The sequence below is a fragment of the Octodon degus genome, unplaced genomic scaffold, assembly GCF_000260255.1.
Source record: "Octodon degus isolate 3935 unplaced genomic scaffold, OctDeg1.0 scaffold00119, whole genome shotgun sequence".
Taxonomy (NCBI): Eukaryota; Metazoa; Chordata; class Mammalia; order Rodentia; family Octodontidae; genus Octodon; species Octodon degus.
Window position 1 is genome coordinate 7,813,124 of NW_004524695.1, and position 13,291 is coordinate 7,826,414.

Genomic DNA, 13,291 nt, shown 5'->3' on the forward strand with positions numbered 1-13,291 from the left:
TTTGTGGTGCCTGCCTGTTCTGTGGCAGAGTTCGAACTCCTCAGCAGAGATGTGTGCACCAGGAAAACAATTGCAGGGTGCTGTGTGTTCTCACCTCGTGGAAGGCCAGCTGAGATGAAGGGGGCTTGTGTTTGGAGGGGCCCGCACAGCCCTCCTTGCCTGGGGCCAGGCCTTTTAGGGCATGTTCAGTTGTCTCTGTCTGGAGCCAGGAACCAGGGGGCTGGAAAACATTTTATTTCATCTATGATTGACTTCATATTTTCCTAGATGCCTTGGTTGGGGTGCCATGCTTTCTCTTGGTCCTGTTTTGCCTATGACTCTCAGAGGGCTCTTACCCTCCTTTTCTTTATGCGCTAGGCAGGATTTATATCCTGCAAATTCAGCCCCAAAACCTGCTGTTAAACAGCTTATGCTTTCTGTTTGCCAAAACTTGGTGTTTCCTGGATTGAAAAAAAAGTTGTAATGATATTTGCCTCCACTCATTTAGATGTTTTCTTTTCTTTTTTTTTTTCTTTCTTTCCAGTTCCTGTTTTCCCTCAATGAATCTGATGTTGATTTAAGGAAATATTTTATAGTCTTCAGTATTGAAGATGGATTTTTTTAGGTAAAATTTTTTTTATGAGTTGTAAATGTAGCCAGACATCATGTGTATTTCTTTTTTTTCCATAATTTTATTGAGAAACAAATAGCAATGAGACAGTTTCAAATCAAATTGGTAGGACAGTTTCAATAATTAACACATTGCATATATTCTTCCTAGTGGTTAATTGCTGTACAAGATGCAGACATGATATTCTATTTACAAATACCATTAGAACAAATCCCTCTATTCATTAAGAGAATGTAACTATATATCTATCTTAACCACTTGGAATACACAGATACAAAATGGATATTCATCTGTATCTCCTTTTTTGTTCCATTATTTGAATATTATAGGTGTGTAAACTCAGCAAAATATTCTAAAAGAGTCCAGTAATCCATAATAGTATTGGGTCTTCCGCTTCACTGGCAATGTCAGAAATTGTTGACCTGAGTCTCCTACAGCTCAACATAGCAGCATGGCTTTACTTCTTATATTTCATTTTTATACTTTTCTGCTGGATGGTTAAGACCAAGGTAAAGCAGGACCTATGCAACAAAAGTTGTAGCTTTTGGGTCTGATAAGGTCAGTGAAATCTCCTCAGGATTTATCCTGAGGTCCTGTACCTCAGATTGTAGAACCTTTGTCAGTGTCAGCCATGTGGATGAATCATGGCCATTGCTTGGCCAATGTGTTCTCTGTGAAAGCCTGAGAGAATGTTTTCTCTCCATGTGACTCTCCTTAGGCACACTCTACATCATTGATCACTTTCCTCTTTGGCCCCATAATCTCCTTGATCAGAAAATTTGGGACACTACCGAGTTACATGACGTTACAGTACAAGTTCTCATATGTCCTCAGTCTTAATTGACCTTGGAAGGCTGGGGCCAAAATGTTGGCTTTCCTTGCAGCCCTCCTTTTTATCTCATTTGGTCTGCAAACTTAGGTTGTTACCCATCCAGAAGACAAGCTTATTGTTATTACCATACAACTTAGGCTGTTAAGCTTAACCTCACTATGTGTCTGCATATCAAACATCTTAGGCATAACATGGAACAGGTATTTTTCATCAAGTATTGATATGTTGAACTTTAGGTCCCTATAGAATATGATGAAAAAACATTTAAAAATTAGAATATATTTGAAAAAATAGGCATAAAGAATTATATACTTTTTATGTTTACACATAAGTCCAAAAAACTAACCATATACAACCTTGAAGCAGGGCAGTCCCACCATCATGTGTATTTCTAGTAAAATATATGTATATATCTCAGCTAATAACAAGTACATGATCATGTATATTTTATGTGCTGTGTGACATAAATTTATAAGAGCATTATGGCAAAGTGAAAGTGGTAGTTTCTTTTCTTTCATATTAAAACTTTAATAAATAAAGTGCATTTATTATGAATAAGTATATCATTTATTTTGTTAAAAATGAATGAATCTTCTAATGATAATATATCTCTATTTATCTATCTATCTATCTATCTATCTATCTATCTATCTATCTACCCGTCCAGGAATATAGCTCAGTGGCACAAATGTCTAAACGCCTCCCTGGCAAGTGCAAGGTCCTGAGTTCAATTCCATATATATCTGATAAGTGAATTTTTAAAATATTGCATTGATCAACTATGAACTGGATTTCTACAAATATAGGGAGATGGTAATTATCAGCTTTACTAACTTTGAAAGAAGAGCAGAAAAACACAGAAAACAGGTGTGCTTTATTTATTTTACTCCTATTTGGCACTCATAGGAAACTCCTCTCTGATTACCTCCAAGGCCAGCAGCTGGGTCCCATTGTTCTCTTATCTGGGTCATTTTGTGGCTGTCCGGCCAGAGGCAAAACCTGGGCCAGGTGAGCCCAGGCGCCAGGCAGAAGCTGTGGACACTGCTGACCACCAGCAATCTGCTCCGTTGTCCTCCTCTCCTGGAAGCTCCTTTCACTCCACCTCCCATGCTGACCACTCTTTCTTGGCATCCCTCTTGCTAGTAGGCTATCACCTGTGACAATTTACTTTACTGCCTTATTCACCTCTTTTCCTGATGACACCTAGGTTTCCTGGAGCCAGGGCTCTGTCTTAGTCATCTTTGTGTCCTTCATTAGCCATTAGCGAGTATGTGGCATGTGTGGTGGAGCACCATAGTTTATACATCTAATTGCATGATGTAGTAACAGAGTCAACTGTCTATAAATTGTGTGTGTGTGTGTGTGTGTGTGTGTGTGTGTATGAGAAAGAGAGAGAGAGAGAGAGAAAGAGAGAGACAGACAGACAGACAGAAAGACAGACAGACAGAGACAGAGAGAGAGAGAGTGAGAGGAGAAATTGGCTTATATGACTGTAGAACCCTGACAAGTCAGTGAGGAAGGCAGTTAGCCTTTACACCCAGAAAGATACGATGGCTGATGTTGTGGTTCAAGCGTAACTGCTGTCTTCCGGCAGCACTCCCCTTGGCACAGAGAAAGGTATCTGTTTTATTTTCTGCAAGTGTTCAACTGATTAGGTGAGGCCAACCTGCACAGTGGATGGCAATCTGCTATGGCAAAGTCCACCAATTTACATGGTAATCTTATCTGGAAACGTCCTCACAAACATATCCAGGATGATATTGGACCAAGTATCTGGCCCTTGTGTCAGTGACAAACTGACTCATAAAAGTAACTATTCCATAGAATTTAATCAAATTTTAGTGGGTAATACCTGATTATTTTCTAGGCAACTCTGAAGCTAGTGTTTCTGTTAAGGACATATTTTAATGGCTTTAATATTTTTTCTAAGACAAATATTCTTGGAAAAGTAACAAAAAACACTTTTATTTTTTCAGGGAGATAATAGATTACTCTTGTTTCAACTCTAATGCCAAAAATAACATATAATATAAAATCTGAATTTGTTTTAGGACTGAATTTCTGTTAAGACTAGGATTTTTTTTGAGGGGTGTTGTGTTTCATTATCCAGACATGGAAAATTCAACATGTTTTTTTGGGAAATAAATAATTAAATATTTTCATTTAATTTTTAAACGTATAATACAATTACAAGTTTAATAGTTAGTTATAAAGAATTCAGAGAAAGCTCTTACAGCAGTGCCCACATTTATGTGGTCTCAATCCCACCACGTCCAGTGAACTCTTAAACTTATTGTTCAGGAGTTATATTTCTAGGGTTTCTTTATGCAGTTAGAGACAAATACAAATGTATATTTTCTATTTTTCATTTAAAGTTTTTAGTGCAACAAGACATTTCACTCCAGCATGAAGATCAGGTTGTGAAATATATTCATTAAGCACAATAAACTAAGACAAAAGTCTAACTTTAAAACTCAGCTGCCTAAATGTCATGGGTGAAGGGTTAAAGAAAAAGGAAGAAAATATCAAGGAGAAAGAGAATGACCCAGAGGGAAAATAAAGACAGAAACAGAAAAAAAAAATCCAAGACTCTGAGAGGAGATGGGAGGTTTCATCTGTCTTCATCACAGACCGACTCAAGTTGAAGGAAACACACCGAGGGACAAGTGGAATTTGTGTGTCCTTGTTCGTTTAGTGGACTTTGGTGGATCTTTGTGGACTAGTGGCCCCATAGTCTAGTCTCCTAAGATGTTACTATAAAGTAACTTTAAACAGACACATTAAATTTCTTTCAACAGTAGCTATAAACGGTGTCTTTTGGTACCATTTATGTAAGATTTAAAAAAAAATTAAAATTATTTATTTATTTGGCACATGGTCTTGCTACACAGCTCAGATTCATAGTGATCCTCCTGGCTCAGCCTCCCCAGCACTGGGATTACAGGCATGCACCACAATGCCCAGTTTTGCTGACTCAGTTCCCGGATACGGGCCTGCTTGGCACATGGTACCAGGGATCAAACCCAAGCCCATGTGCTTGCCAGGCAGGTACTTAGACCACTGAGCTATCTCCCCAGCCTGTGATTTTTTTATATGGAAAAAAATTGCATATGTATTTTAGTCTTTAGAAAAGGGAACAAGGAGATAAATATTAGCTCATTAAAATTATAGCAATTTATGATGTCATAAATTTTTCATCGCTAGAAGCATTTAAGCCTAAGGTAGAGCCCCACCATTTAGAAGTTCTATAGGGAAGTTCCAAGAGTTAGAAGGAAGAATGTAGACTTGCTTCCATCAAGGAAATATTCATCTTGGCTTCATGAAACATAACATTTGAAAAATAAAAAAATAAAAGAAATGTAACACTTGAAAATTCAAACATAAAATACAATCACAATGTCATTTTTAAAAGGCTTGGAGTGAAGAAAAAAATCCAATATGTATGTTGGTTTAGTTATTGTTTATTTTGACCACATAAGTCATTATTTTGTTAAGTATATGATTCACCAACATCTGTCTTTAGCTTTAATAAGTCTTCAGAAATAATAGAAAGGTGAAGACCTAGATATCACTGAGCCTGCTCCTACCACGTGACACTGAGCTCATAGGGAACAAGCCTGTTCTTGTTGACCATCACTAGATGTCAACTATGTGGCCATCGTTATGTAGAGTGGAAAAGCCTTTGTTCTGAAGCCTAAGAAAATAGGAAACAAAGCCAAAGCTTTTGTTTTGATTAATATTTCTCTCATAGCTGAAATTATGGAATTTATAGAAGCGGTTGAACTTAGACAGATGAGAAGATAGATTTTTGGAAGCATACATTTCATTTTATTGAAGTTGTGTGAATCCTCATGGCTGATGGCATTGTAGTGGTGAGCGCATGAGCAGAAGAGATTACATGGTGAGTCAGGACTCAGAGGTAGGGCCAGCATTGCCCTTTATCTTATAAAATCCCACTCTTTCTTAGAGGACTTAGTCTCATGATAACCAGTTCTTCCTTGAGATAGTATGAATCCATTCATGAGGGCACCCCATGTTCTGCATAAGCTTTACCTCTTAAGCTTCTGTGACTTGTCAGCTCTGATGATGGTGACTGAACTTCCTGTACATGAACCTTTAGGGGACAAACTTAAACCTAACCATCCCACAGTAGTCATATGGCACAATCATCAGGAAACCTACCACAGCTTTCAGCCATCCAGGGCAGACATGTCCAGCTCTGGGATCCAAGCTTGAGAGTATGAGGGGAGTGAGAAGAAGAGGCATTGTGTATTTCATGGCAGATTGGCAGTGGAAAGTCCTGGAAGAGCCCGTTTTCTTGCTTGAGAGGCAGGTGCAGCTGCAGTGTTTCTTCCTTGGGTATAGAAGCCGGTGAGAAGAGATGATCTTCACTCTTTGTGCCACATTCACTATAAATGGCGAACAGAACACACTATAAGCTCATGTGCTTCATTGGCTTTAAGCTGAGTGTTTGGGACCAGGCTTACCTAGGTTTGAATCTTTCTTTGTCCTTATTAGTAGTGTACCCTTAAATACTTCATATATGTTTAAGTCTCTTAGCTGAGATACAGTAATATTAGCATTGCTTATTTCATAGGGATGTTATGAGACTAAATAAAAAGTGTAGGTAACACATTTATACAGTACCTGACCCGAGGGGTGTGGTTGTTCACTGCTACATTGCAAAGGGTGTCAGAATATCACACATGTGCAGGGAAAGCTTTACTGTTGGGAAAGCCAGTTGCAGCTTACACGAAGAGTTGGAACAGCTGGATTCTGGGGACAGAAGTTCTGGATCAGATGTAAAGAAAATTATTGAGGAAAAACAATGACAGAGATGGAGTAATTCAGGGGCGAAGGCTCTGGAATCTTATTGCTTGGGTTCGAGATGGTTCTGTTACTGAACAGAGGCGTGGCATCAGTACCATATGCTGCACACAGTTCTTTTTTTTTTTTTTTTCATAGTTCTTGCTGTTATAGTTTTCATACTCTTTTGAGCATGTGATATTTTTGCCTCTCATCAAGTTACAGAGCACACATCTCAGATGGCAGAAGTGGTTTTCTTATCCCACACCCCCTAGGGTTGCTATCTTTGGTGAATTATGGTAGTTTTGTAATGATTCCTTAACAGAAGTCAGATCACCATCTTGGGCCTTGTCTTAGGCTGATGCCCGGAAACAGTGGAGGCACACTGGAGCTAACATGAATATTCCTGATTATCCAGAGCTTTCAGGCTCCTTGGAAACATAAACCCCAATTGGTAGACAAAGGCTCTGCAGTTCTCTCTTTGACTAACAGAGGGGGGCAGGTTCTCTAAACCCAGGATAGCAGCCATTAGAACAAGTAACATGTTTTTGTGTATTTTCTGTTTGTCAAGCAATATTTTTTTATGCATTAATTCATTTAATTCACGTGGCCTCCTGAGAGATTTATTTTCCTCTAAAATTTAAGTATGAGGAAACTAAAAGAATAAATAAAAATGCCAGATGGACCCAAGGACCGGCCAAGCTGGGATAAATAGATATGCAGTTATAGATAATGTTGGAATCTGTACTTTTAGTCATAATGTTATGTTGTGTATGAATACCATGCACTAGCCAATTGTCCTTCTGGAGCTCCAATAATGCTACATTATGAATCCATGTGAAAGCTACCCAATGACACCATCGTGTTTTGCAAGTGAAGAAGCAAAGCTGAGATCGAGTGGTTTGACAAAGTGCTTACTGAGCTAGTTAGTATCAGAACTTAAGCCTCCAGGACTTTCTTGTCAGTTACCCAGACTTAAATACGTTGTGCAACTGCATGGACTCCCACCCCTGCTCTACCTCCATCTGATCAAAGCCCATAATACTCCTGTATTTGCCATGTTGTCTGCACTATAATGTACTCTTGCATTTGTGTTCCGAGCAGATATATGTACTCTAAGTTTTGTAATAAGCATGAAATCTAAAGATTATATTTGGAGCTAAGATGCAAAATAGATGTTTAGACTAAAAATGTTCCTGATGAACTCCACTTCTAAAATCCAGCTTTTATACCCTGCTTTATGAACACAATGAATCTTTCCAACCAGTAAGATTCTTTTTTTTTTTCTTTTTTTTTTTTTTGGTGGAACCAGGGATTGAACTCAGGCCCTTGTGCTTGCCAGGGAAACACTTATTCCACTGAGCCATCTCTCTGGCCCTAACCAGTAAGATTCTGATATGCAGGTGCCTCAGTTGCAGCCTAACAGAAACACAAACAAAAATGAAATGCTGCTTAGGAATAGAAATTATATATTTACACATGCAAGCAAACTATGTAGAAGAGGACATTGAGTGTGTATTGAAAAATTTTATCATTTATAGTTATCAAAATACTATGATTTAGGCATAGGAAAAGACAGATTGGTGAGACAGAAGTTAATTGTGTGACAGAAGTGGTGTTTCAGTTCAGCAATTAGAGGACAGCACTGGCAAAATTATTACCATCTAGAAGCAAAGGAATTTGTACTCCTTATTCACCCTGTATAGAAAAAGTCCACATTTGAAAATAAAGTAGACATTATAGTATGTATAAAAAAACAAGGAGTTTTAGAAGAAAATATAAAATAATATTGTTTAACAGTTTAGGTTAAAGTGGGGAAAGACAATTTATTTTAAGTCAGATTGTGATTTTAAGAGCTATGGAAGGGCCAACCAGAGAGCTCAGTGTCTCAGCAAGTAGCCACAGGGGCCCGGGGTTTGATCCCCAGGCCTGCCATGCCAGCCCCAAATCCAGGGTGCACTGAGACTGCAATTGAGACTGGGTGTGGTGGCATGCGCCTGTAATCCCAGCTCTTAGGAGGCTGTAAACAGGTGGAACACTACAGTCTGATCGAGTAGTGAAACCCTGAACACCCTGTAGACCCTTCCATAAAATATAGAAAAAAAAAAGCTATGGAAGAAAAGATAAACATATATAAGGTTGCACATATTGTGATGAACAAGAATGGTAAGTAATAAATTCTATGCCAAGAAAAACATATCAGAGGATCAACAGCCATAATATATAAGAACTCATACTTATGAAAACTAATGTCTCAGCAAAAGAAATTGGACAAAAGGTATGAGCAGGAAATGGAAAAGTTAATGACCAATAAACCTCTGAAAAGATCCACACCTTTTCTAGTCATCAGGACAATCCTAGTAGATGTGCCAATATAATTTCAACCTTTTTCATTCACCTACTTTCCAAAAATCAACAATTGCATAAATTATAAATATATGTAAATGTTAGAAAACAGTTGCACAACATGAATTTTAATGAAAATCTGTATTACTGACCCATGGATGCTTCTGATAGGAGGCATCCCTATAGGAACACCCACTCAACACTGAAGCATGTATGAATGAGGGCTTCGGAGCCACACCATTTCTAGCAGCAGCATTTGCAGTGGAGAGACTTCCGTGATCACTGTTAGTTGTAGTTGAGAATACTGGGCTACTTCTAACCGTGCAATATAATACATCTATCAAAAATAATGACTTAAAACTATATTCATTATCCAAGGGTGATCTTCATAGTGTACTGTTAAGTGATATGACAAAAGGCAAAGAAATGTATATATTACAAATGTATTTTTTTTCAAAAAGTATGGACGGAAACAAACAAACAAAAAAACCTTAAAAGGCCAGGGAGATAGCTCAGTAGAATAAGCACTTGCCTGGCAAGTGCAAGGGCCTGAGTTCAATCCCCAGTTGCACAAAAAAACAAAACAAAACAAAACAAAAAACACAGAACAAAGCAAAACAAAAAAAAAAAAACCTTAAAAAAATGTATGGAATGGAAAATTTCTATGTGTGGTTATTAGTATCTGCGTATATTTACATAACTGTAAATGAAGATGTGTTTTTAACACTGAAAACTAGGATGAGGTGATGCTAGAGCAACAGAGAAGTGAAACCAGGTATGTCTCAACAAAAGAAAGGAATTCACCCAAAATACAAACAAGCAAATAAATAACAAGTGAGCACAACACAATTCTTCTACTCACATGCTTGAAAGACTAGGAGATAAAACAGTTTGCCTACAGCCTGTGGCCAAAAGACACCACTTCTGAAAGATGGCTGTAGGTGGCACCTGGTGACTAGAACCTGTCACACTATTTCTGGACGATGCTGTTGGAAATCCTGTTGGGACCTGCAGTCCCTGCTCTCTTTGTGCTGTTTCCCTTGGTGCTCAGCAGGGTGCTGAGCACAGGTGGGTGCTCAATGAATGAGACATTATTGTGGCAGAGGATGAGGACACAAAGCAGAAGTGCTGAATGCAGATGGGGCAGCCCTGGGCTCCAGTTCTCCTGTGTCTGGAGCTCAGCTAACAAAACAGAGCCTGCTGGGCTTTCTGCCTGGCAGCACCAGAAAGAAACAGAGAAAAGGCCATTCCTGGACACCCTCTCAATAGGTGTATTGATTCTCTGGACAAAAAGTGAATTTGGAGCTGGCAGAAGCTGTGTCCAGTGGCCTGAACAGAATGAGAAGGGTTGACTGGGCAGCATTTTTTTTTTCTCTCTCTGTGCTTTTACCACAGGATGCAACAGCTTTGGATTTGTTTCCAGGACGGGACTTCTTGAGTTCTGGCATGCATTTTCTGTGCCCTGTAGCATTCAGTCCCTGTCAGGAGATAGAGACCAGACAAAAAAGACTAGCAAGAGAAGCAAAACCATCCTTGGCAGGACAGCAGAGCTGCATGGGAGTAGCAGGACCTTTAGCAACGCTGTTGGAGCCTAAGTGTGCTCTTCCACAGTGCTGTCCTACCCACTCCTCTCTGCCCACGTTGTACACCTTTCACTCCCCAGTTTTCAGCTTGGTGATAGCTTGAGTCCATTTGCTTGGATTTTTTCCACTGCCAACTTCAATTCAGCCATTAAACTGAGTGCTGTCAGAAGAGAGAGGAAAGCTACAACATTAGGGAAAGCCTGGAAAAAGTTGGAGGAGATAGTAAGTTCTTCAGGTATGCTAGAGAAAGAGGTGGCCAGTGAATTGCCTCTCTAGGTGGGTGTGCTCCAGGCTTCCTTCAGTTTTCTTTGTTCTGGTCCATTTGCACAGTAGAGATATCTCTGTTAGGCAACACTGCCTCTAGTCGGGTTGGGTCAGGTCCCTCTGGGCTTAGCAGACAGAGGCGCACAAAGACATACATGCCCCCACATACTTCTACATACATGCATACACCCACGTTTCCACCCATACACATATGTGTAATGCAGTGTGTATTGTCAGTGTCATGAGAGACAAGGAGTTCTTTTCTATGGTCCAGTAGTATGGAACATGGCAGATGCTGGTTTTACATTTCTAGCTCTATTTGGATTAAATAGAGATACATTTTTAACGTTTAGGAAGATCATTTAAAAATTCTCCATTCTGTCTTGTGGTTGAGTCTGAATTTCTGGGGTGTGTCAGCACACCAGGCCAGCTCCACAGAAGCCACTGGGCTTCATAGGTGTCCATATTAGTTTCCTAACAAGTTATCACACTGGGTGACTTAAAATGACAACAGTTTACATTTCACGGTTCTGGAGACTGGCAATTTAGAGCCTTTAAAGGCATGGAAAAAGAATTTTTTTTTTTTTCTGTTTCAGTCTTCAGCAACTCCAGCATTTCTTGGCTTTTGGCTGTGTATTGTGTGCTCTGCTTCCTTTTCCTGTCTCTGTGTCTTCTCTTTTGCTTCCTATAAAATAGTTGCTATGAGGTTTAGGGCCCACTTGGTTAATGCAGCACAATCTAATCTTAATATCCTTAATTTTCGATTCCCAATACTCCTCCAAAGAAGAGCCTTAATTTAATTTCATCTATAATAAAACCTCTTTCTCATTAAGGCCCCATTCAGATTCTGGGAGTTAGGACTTAAGCCTTTCTTCTTGGGGCTACTGTTTCATCTGCTACAATTTCCAAAAATGAGACAAGACGTTCTCCATTCAAATACAGCTCTGGCTTTCAATTTCATTCAGAGTTACAAATTCCTATTTATGACTTCTGAATCCTTGCCCGCTCCCACCTTTTCTGTAGCCTTCCAATATCTCCAGCAGCATTAGGCAGTTCATTCTGCCTTCCCTTTCTCCAGCAAGCTGAGCATGTCTGTCCTCCAGACTTTTGTTCACGTCACATTCCCTATAACCATATGTAAAATGGGTCTTCCCATTATCTTGTTTACTAGAAACTTCTTGATTATTTCCTCATCATGAGTTACAGTGATTTATTTGTTTATTGCCTGAGTCTAGAAGTTCCATGAGTCCTGTTACAGACTTTTCCTATCTTTTTCACTGTTTCAGCCCCTAAATCTAGACAGATTAAACAATGAATGTGTTGAGTAGATAGATAAATGAAACACACTGTTAGTTTGGGAGACACTCACATTATACCTGTGGGGGTGGTACTTCATGCACACAGAGGTCTGTGCCAAGGGCTTGAATGGTTAAACACGAGGCCATTTCTTCTCACATGTGCCAACAAGGCTGTTGTAACAGATTGGTAAGCTATTCAAGCATTTCTGCTTGTGTATTGGGTAAGTAATCAGATTGGAAGAAATTTCTAAGGTAGACAAGTAAGGCAGTGATGGGGATGTATTAAAGAGCAAAACTCCCCAAGATTTTCTGCTTCCCTTTGGCAGCTTTCACAGAAAACCAAAGGGTATGGTCTCTGTCTTCAGGAAAAGAACCCAGAAAGAACTGTATTAACCTTCAGAGGGATGCATTCCACTGCCTTGGAAGAAACAGAATATACTGACAGGATATGGAATGAGGTGGTTTCTATGGCCTTAAAGTTTTATCTATCATCCTATGATTGTGAACAGTAGGTTCTGAGTATCACAACTTACCAGGATAGTGGGTAAAGAGAGGCTGCCAGGTTACTTCTTCAGGGCTATTAAAAATCACTAGACCCATCCTGTAATCCTCAACCTACATTCTTATATAGCAGAATTTTCAAATTGACAACAGAAATTTGGGAAGCAATGTAGCATAAGCCCACTGGAGTGTTGTGGGACCAGTTGGGAGAAGCTCCAAGGGGAATTCACCCAGGAAAGCCAGGTGAGCGAGACACATGCAGGTCCAAGAGCTGAGGGCAGCTGGGCAGTGGTGAAAGGTCTAGAGACCAGAGGAGCATTAGCACCCTGACACCCTGACACGAGAAACCTAGTCCTACCTGTGAAATGGAATTCTTCTGAGTGGGAAAGAAGGTAAGGAGCCTGCAGCTGAGATGCCTGCAAGGAGCAGCCAGGGGGTTGCTGAGCACGTGTTTGCAAGCTATGGTTGAGAAAGAAAATCAAAGCCACTTCTGTTTCATTCCCCCTTGGATTGTCAGTCTCTTCAATAGACCACTTATATATAGGAATGGAAAATTTTGAATTTTTTCTTTAATAGAATAGTGATTAATCTTTGCTGAGCATTGACATCAGTGCTGCACGGAGCACTTATACCTTTCATGTATTTCTATGTATGCACATGTGTGTGCATGAACATGTTGTGTGCATGTTCTCGTACATTTTGGTGGCAAAGTGATGAGGCAGGTACGGCTATTGTCATCTCATTGTGGATGAGTTAAAGAAGACAGGAGAGATTGAATAATTTTTCTCAAGTCACTCATAGAGTGTCAAGACTAGTTTGAATTTTCTCCATTTGACTGCAAGCTTCCATAATGCTACCCACTTTTGACCTGCCTTGATTGTCCTATCATCTATCTATCTTATCTATCTTATCTTATCTATCTATCTATCTATCTATCTATCTATCTATCTATCTATCATCTATCTATCTATCTATCTATCTATCTATCTATCTATCATCTATCTATCTATCTATCTATCATCTATCTATCATCTATCTATCTTATCTATCT